This window comes from Papaver somniferum, chromosome 7 (assembly GCF_003573695.1).
Source record: "Papaver somniferum cultivar HN1 chromosome 7, ASM357369v1, whole genome shotgun sequence".
NCBI lineage: Eukaryota > Viridiplantae > Streptophyta > Magnoliopsida > Ranunculales > Papaveraceae > Papaver > Papaver somniferum.
The window spans coordinates 207,817,574-207,825,890 of NC_039364.1; positions in this window are offsets into that span (position 1 = coordinate 207,817,574).

Sequence of the window (8,317 nt, forward strand, 5' to 3'; positions counted from 1 at the left end):
TCTCCAATTATTCTAGTACTAAAGAAAGATGGGGATTGACGCATGTGTATTGATTATTGAGTATTTAATAAAATCACCACTAAGAATACATATCCTCTGTCACGTATTGATGACTTGTTCAATCAACTAAAGCACGCTAAATACTACATCAAGATATCTAAAATCTGGCTACTATCAAGTTCCCATGAGAAAGGAGGATGTTTGGAAGACTGCTTTTAAAACTAAACAAGGGTTTTTTAATAGTTAGTTATGCCTTTCAGGTTAACAAACGCTCCAGCTACTTCCATGTGACTGACGAATGAAGCTCTAAGACCGTTATTGATAACTTTTTAATGGTATTCCTAGACGACATATTGATATACAGTCAAACATGGAGAGAACACATCTTACATCTGGAAAAAAAATTACAACTGCTCCGGTCTTCACATTTGAAGTTGAATACGGAGAAGTGTGAATTTGCAGTGTGAATTTGCTAAGAAATCATTGCACTATCTAGGGCACACAGTAGGCAATGGAGAGATTTGAATTGGCCCAAGTAAGGTGTATGCGATGAGGGATTGGTTACCACCAACAACGCAAACAGTGTTGCGGATTTTTATTGGAGAAACATAATACTTGAGAAAATTCATCAAAAATTACTTAGGTATAGTTGCACCATTATTGCGAGTATTATCAAAGGGTCGGGCCAGCACGTGGGGACTGAAACAGAAAGAAGCATTCAAGGAGTTGAAAGAGAATGTGTCAAGCACCAGTACTCACACTCCCTAACATGTGCATGCCATTTGAAGTGGAAACTGATGCATCAGGATATAATATGGGGGTTGCTCTACTACAAGGAGGTAAGCCAGTATGTTACCACTCTGAATTATTCTGCGGAGCAGTTCTAAATTATTTGACCTATGATAAATATTTGTATGCAATAGTTCAAGCTATCAAAAAATGACGACACTATTTATGGGGAAAAGAAACAGCTATTCATACTGACCATGAACCGCTGAAGTATCTCCACATACAAAGCAATCTCCAACAAACAAGGTACTTCAAGTGGATGGGTTATCTACAACAGTATAGGTTGTTTATTAAGTATAATAAGGAGTTAACAAACAAGCTAGATGACTTCCTCTCTAGACCCCTTGTCCAAGATAGTTGTTGTTGTGATGCAAATGAAACCATCCAGAATAAAGTCATGTGATGTAGTTTTAGTTTTGGTAAGAAAGATTCGTTGCTCATACTATTTTTAAAGGTTTGGTTCAAGAAGAATAAAAGAAAATACTAAGACAAACTAATTAAATTTGATTGTTTTTAACTAAGGAGAGATGAATCTAGGGTTTTGGATTCCACTACTTCCAATATTTCTAAACTCAATAACAATTTCTTTGACAAAATACTCCAAATTTACTCAAAATTTTTTTGAATCCAATCTCATGCTTTGGAAGATATAACGTTACAAGCTCTTTTTTATGACTCTCGTCACTATTCTAAGGCTTAATTTTCCTTCGCTTATAAAATATCGGTAGCTAAACTACCCAAAACGATTTTTACAAAGCATAGAAAGAAGAGAAAAAATTTAGACAAATTAAAAGCACAATATTGGAGTAATAAGTCAAAGAAACTAATTACTAAAATTCACTCATCGAAAATAACTTCTTCCAAAACCCTAGAAAAGAAACTTAGCTACTCATGAATCGAGAAGTGGAGAAAAATTGATTAATCATTGTATTAAAAATAATAGAAATATGCTTACAATGATTTCAAGCCGCTAAAGATGTATAGCGACCAAAACAACTCTTCGAATAAGTTAACAGCCACTACGGTTTGAGTTGCAGAAGGTCTTCCGCTATTGAATTATTAACAATAGACAGCTACTGTAGTTGAATAACGATAGCTTCTTTGCGACTATTCTGAACGTACTTTTGTTCTTCGTGTTTTTCAAGTTGCAGCAGCACCAGAACTTTCTGCGTTTTCTTATTTCTCGAATTCTAGCTAATTATATTCTTCTACATACTCTCTTATGTCTTTTATTACCTCCAGCGAATCTTTTATACACCACAGGCTCTATAAGACCTCGATAAATCTTCTCTTATCTTTCCTCCCATGTCTCGAACTTTCCCTTTTTCTACATGGATTCTCTGTGTTGTCAAAACCTTTTCTAACCAATATAATATAGTTCTAGTATCATATGTGCACTTGAAAAAGCGGGGGTACAACAACCACACCAAACAATTAGATTAGCAATCTGTATGGACAAGCTCCAATATACTTTCTAGAAAATCAACTAGACAGTCAGACTCAATCTAGATAAAAAGTATATCAAAGAGTTTATATCTCAATCTCTCAATTTGATCTTTACTCAAGCAAATAGAAATCTGCGAGTCTTTATCAAAGAGATATAACTTGGATAGTACCAACGACCAATTTCCAAGTGTCAATCAATTTAAAACAACAACCAAAAGGTCGGATATTCTAATTGATTGAACAACGCACAACCTGTGATATTTCAATTATATAAACAAATATAATGCGGAAAAGAAATAACACAGACACCAGAATTTTGTTAACGAGGAAACCGCAAATGCAGAAAAACCCCGGGACCTAGTCCAGATTGAACACACACTGTATTAAGCCGCTACAGACACTAGCCCAGTCCAAACTAACTTCGGTCTGGACTGTAGTTGAACCCCAATCAATCTCACACTGATCCAAGGTACAGTTATGCTCCTACGCCTCTGATCCCAGCAGGATGCTACGTACTTGATTCCCTTAGCTGATCTCACCCACAACTACGGTAATAGATAAATCTGTCTCCCACGAATATACCTACGAGTTTTGTTACTTCTTTTGATAAATCAAGGTGAACAAGAACCAATTGATAAACCGGACTTATATTCCCGAAGAACATCCTAGTATTATCAATCACCTCACAATAATCTTAATCGACGCAGCGAAAAAAGATATTGTGGAATCACAAACGATGAGACGAAGTGTTTGTGATTACTTTTCTATCTTGCCTATCGGAGATATAAATCTCAAGCCAATTATTACAATTGTACTCAAAACGATAGAAACAGGAAGATCAGATCACACAACTACAAGAAAATTAGTATCGGTCTGGCTTCACAATCCCAATGAAGTTTTTAAGTCGTTAACCTGGTTTAGAAGAAGTAACCAAAGGTTAAAGGAGAATCAACTCTAGCTTATGCAACTAGTATCACACGTAAGGTGTGGGGATTAGGTTTCCCAGTTGATAGAGTTCTCCCGTATATAGTCTTTCAAATCAGGGTTTGCAGTCAATGTTAGCTTGGTAACAAAGCATTCAATATTCACCGTTAGATGAAAACCTGATTAGATTCAAGCTAATATTTCTCAACCATTGGATCGAAACCTTAGCTTGTTACACACAAATGAAATGTCCAATTTTGGGTTTATGTAACCGTTCCCAAACATTAACATTTGTTGGTTCAACAATAGTTAACCAAATGGTTAGCCATATGATCACTTTCATATCCACCATATTCTTCTTCACCATAACTAGTCCAAATGACTCAAATGAACTAGTTAGAGAGTCGTTCAATTGCTTAAATCTTATGTAAGTACACAAGACACAATCAAAGCAAAAACGGTTTGATTCACTCGAATCGGTTCATGAACTTTATAGTCATGGTTTGCAAAAGCATTCCTTAGTTTATATAAACATGAGTTCAAGAAAAACCGATTTTAGATATAACCTACTCAAGTTCGCGGACTGGGTTCGAGGACTTAAGCTCAAGGAAGGAGTTCATAAACTCCAATAGAAATTCTCGGGTCGAGAACTTCTGTCAGTTCGCGAACTTGGATCACGCCACATTCCGCTTCTCTTGATCAACAAAGTTCGCAAGCTTTGGTTCAAGGAATAAGGACTTATACATATATGTGTTTCCACAACAATTCTTATATCCTACCAATAGTTACGTAATCTAAACTCTCATTTCAATCATTGAAACATTCTCAGAGGACGTTATATAGTCGTATTCACAGACCATTTTTCACCAGAGAAATTTCCAAAGTAATTGAAACATAACATGACATTCGTCACTAGGTAAAGATGAATTTGTCTAAAGAGAAAGCTTACCAACACATATTTCGAGAAATAGATAGGCGAGTTAAACTCGGCTCGAAATAGCAAATGTGTATAATGAAAGTCTATATATTAAAACAACTTTTATCTCAAGAATAGGAGATAGAGTAGATAGACTTTTGAGTGACAGATAAGTTCAAGTATCAACATACCTTTTAGTCGATGAAGTTCCACCAGTTCCTTGAGTAGTCCTTCGTCTTGTATGATGATTTCCATGGAGTCTTGAGCTCAACTACACTTTCTATCCTAGTCTGATACCTTTAACTATAATAATCTAGAAATCAAGACTTATAGTTTTGATCACTAACATTGACAAACATGCTTGAGATAGCAATGCATGCGAGTTCGGCCGAGCAGTGCTCTAACAAAAATATTCCCAAACTGCACGTAACTTCCTTTGTTTTCAACCCAAAACTTCCAAAAACCCGAGATATCCTCACTTTCCTGTGTCGTCGATAATCACCGAAATCAAAAAGATTTTATTCATATTTTTAAACTCCAAAATACGTACACATCCCTGTTGTTATGGTAAGAATTCAATCTTGCTTTAAACTCTTCAGAATCTCCCAAAAAATAGCATTGATATCTCAGGAAAGTATGAATAATAAACCGAGAATATCTTCACCTCTGTTCCACGTAAGCATCCTTGCTTTTCGAATCTAACTGAATTATCAATCTTGTTTTATCCAAACAGACCCATATTAACCCAGAACCATGAGAATGTCTAACAGAAACTCGTCCAAATCATAAGGCTTACTATAGTGGGAGGGTAAGATTCAAGTTTTTGTGAGAGAAGTGTCGTTCTTCCGTCGTTTTTGTGCTGAATTCAATGAGTTGTCTTCAGTTTGCTTGGGCGTGAGATGGAATCAACACAAGGACGCCATTAGGGTTGGCGCCCAAAAAAAACACCAAACGCCATTAAGGTTCGCGTCTAGGAAATACTTTATAGAAATTCAACCATCAGGATCATATAGACCGTTGGATTTATAATCTTATTGGTGTAACTGTTGATACATCAGACGCCATTTCAAATGGAATCTTTGTTTTGAATCTTGAATTCCCACTACACTTGGATGTTGAATTTTGATGACGTGGTTTCTCCAAGAATGTTGAATCTTGGAGAACCATTAGAGTAAGCCTAACCAGGTAATTCCGCAGGAGAAGATGAGCAATTCCGTCCAAGCATCCTGTTTTACTCCAACTCGAATTATGGCCAATTTTGATCAAAAAAAAGACCCATACCAGTCATGTTTAATTCCTTGGAACAAACCCAATAAATTTCAAGGCTTTAGTCTCATTAAAACTCGACCAAATATCGAACCCTAGTTTTGTCCATTGAAAAACCTATTTTCCCGCCAAAACTTCAAATTCAAAAGCTTGAATATGGACACCCCTTATCCAGCTGATGGGTGTCGATAGTAATTGGGATACCCCTTAGTAATTAAGATGCCCCTTAGCGCATTTCTGGGGCGCCTCCAGTACTTTCTCCCGAGGGTTCAAACGGCAAAAATCGTCGGGGATCCAACTAGAATCGAATTTATTCAGTTGATTAGTTGCGTGAGATCGACATCGCTTTATAGTTCCTTGTTGTGATCTATATTTATTGATTGCAAATCTAAACTCTGTTACTTCGGTAATTGTTGGATAGATTGATCTAACCAGGCAAAAGAGTTTATTAGTTTAAAGGGAAGAGCCTTTGCATATGACTTGAGATATCTTTACTGGAAAGAATCAATAGAGTTGTTACCACACAGATTTGTTGTTCCTTTACTGTTTGGAATACGATCCAAAGGAATTGTTTCAGTGCATGCACTTATTGAATGTCGGAAGCGCAGGGATACTGAAGAAACTAAGTGAACTAGGTTTAGTTGCTTGGTATCAAATATACGAAGTTTGATCTATATTTTGTATAGCGGCTTAATTCTGAGAGTATTCAATTATGGACTAGGTCCTGAGGTTTTTCTGCATTTGCGGTTTCCTCGTTAACAAAATCTTGTTGTGTCTTTTACTTTTCTATTTCCGCAATTATAATTGTTTATTATAATTAAAAGTAAAATATACAAACGTTAACTCCGTATTACTTGATAATGATCCTATAGAGTTTGGTTAAGTCTGAACCTATTATCAAGTAATCACACTTTCATTGTTGTATTGTCTCGATCTCGTATCCATAGACGATCACACAAAGTGTGAATACCGATTTGTCGTATTTTCTCGAATTTGTCCATAGACAATCACTTTCGGTAAGAGGACTTATAGGTGGATATTTTAAAGATTGTGGTGTATTTGGGTACCCTCATCTGTTCAATTGGTATCAGAGCAGGAAAACACGAAAAGATCTAACAATCTGTGTTTGGTGTGATCCAACATATAAGAATTGAATCTATGTCTGATTTAGTTAAAGTACCACCAAGATTTAATGGGACAAATTACTCATTATGAAAATCTGCTATGAGAACTTTTCTTCAATCCCGAGATTTTAATACTTGGTTATTAATTGAAGACAGATACGAACGACCAAAAGTGGAATATTCGGAAATAGAGTTTAAACGCTTAGCGTTCTATACTTATGAAGAAAGAGCTCTTGCAAAGCAGAATTCTGATGGATTGAATGCATAATACATGCATTAAGTCATGATCTTCTACATCATGTTCTGTCATATGAAACTTCTAAGGAAGCATGGGATACTCTTGAGACTGTATTTGAAGGAAATGATTCTGAAAGAGAAGCATGACTACTATCTCTTTCTTCTGAATGGTAATTCCTAAAATGGATGATAACGATACCTTCGAGGAGTTTAACTTTAAACTTTCTGAGATTGTCAATGCTTCTTTCTCTCTTGGAAAGGCTATACCTGAAAAGGAAATAGTATGCAAGATTTTCAGATCGTTGCTATCCAGATACGAGTCTAAGAAACATGCTATAATAGAATTCAATGATCTTTTTATACTTTCTCGAAGCTCTCTTGTAGGAAAGTTAAAGATCTTTGACAAAGAAACTCCGCTGAAGAACCGAAATATTGGATGTGATGTTTAGATAATACAAGTCAATCTTCGAAAGAAGTATGTATCAACCAGACTGAGAAACATTTTCAAGGGGAGCTTAACTCAACAATCGTACTCCTAACACAACGAATTAAGGATGTTTTATTGAAAGTTAATTCTAATCCTGATACATTATCTTTTTGTCATGAAAAAGGTAATGAAGAAATACAATGTTTCAAGTGTCGAAGATTCAGACATATGACAAAACATTGTTCTAGCATAAAAGCTCAGAAGTGCAACAAGGCTTACGTCTCTACTCTAGATGATATCCCGGAGCAAAAACCCTATGAAGGAATATCCAGCTGTAACGCACTTCTTGCCAAATATAACAGTGATGTATCTTGTGAGTCTAATCAAATCCTAAAGAACTTTTTAGAAAAACTTGAGTTGGGAATTAAGAAAAATCAAAGAATAAGTCTAGAACTTGAAAACCTTATGAAACCCCCTGTCAGATAAAACTCAAGAGGTAAAATCTGAGCAAGAAAAATTGGTTGACAAACCAAAAAGGTCTGAAGCTAATTCTTCTGATAGTATGTTAAGTTCTTTATGTGGAGAGAATAACCATACTGCAATCTTCCATGGAAATCTCCAACAAAATAAATTCATCAAGGCACTTCGCAAGGGCATAAAGATTTTGAAGGATGATGAGTTTATTAGATCTCAAAAAGAAGTTGCAGACTCTTGCAATAACAAGAAAGAAAGAACACAAAGAAACACAATTTATTGTGTTTATAAATCATCCTAAGGATGTCTTCGTTACATGTGGTGAGATTAATCCTCACCTCGACACACACTGATTGTGTTGAAAAATGCATCACCACTTGTTTCCCAAATTTTGATTGTGAGGAGCCATAAAACTGGGTAGAATGTGCAAATTTGTTCCTTAGGTAACAATAATCTCATAGTCGATATCTTTTACTTTTGGGATAAATATATTCGGTTTCCATAAACCAAACTATATCACCCCTTGATTTTCTCCTATCTTATATATATATATATATATATATATATATATATTATTCTTGTCTAAAAGAAGACTATCTTGCATCAATGGAGAAATCGGTAAAGGAAGGGTCATCTCTTGATGATTTAGAACTTTGTACATCGGTTATGACTGAAACTCGAGGTGTCTCACAACATGATAATCTTCAAGATTCT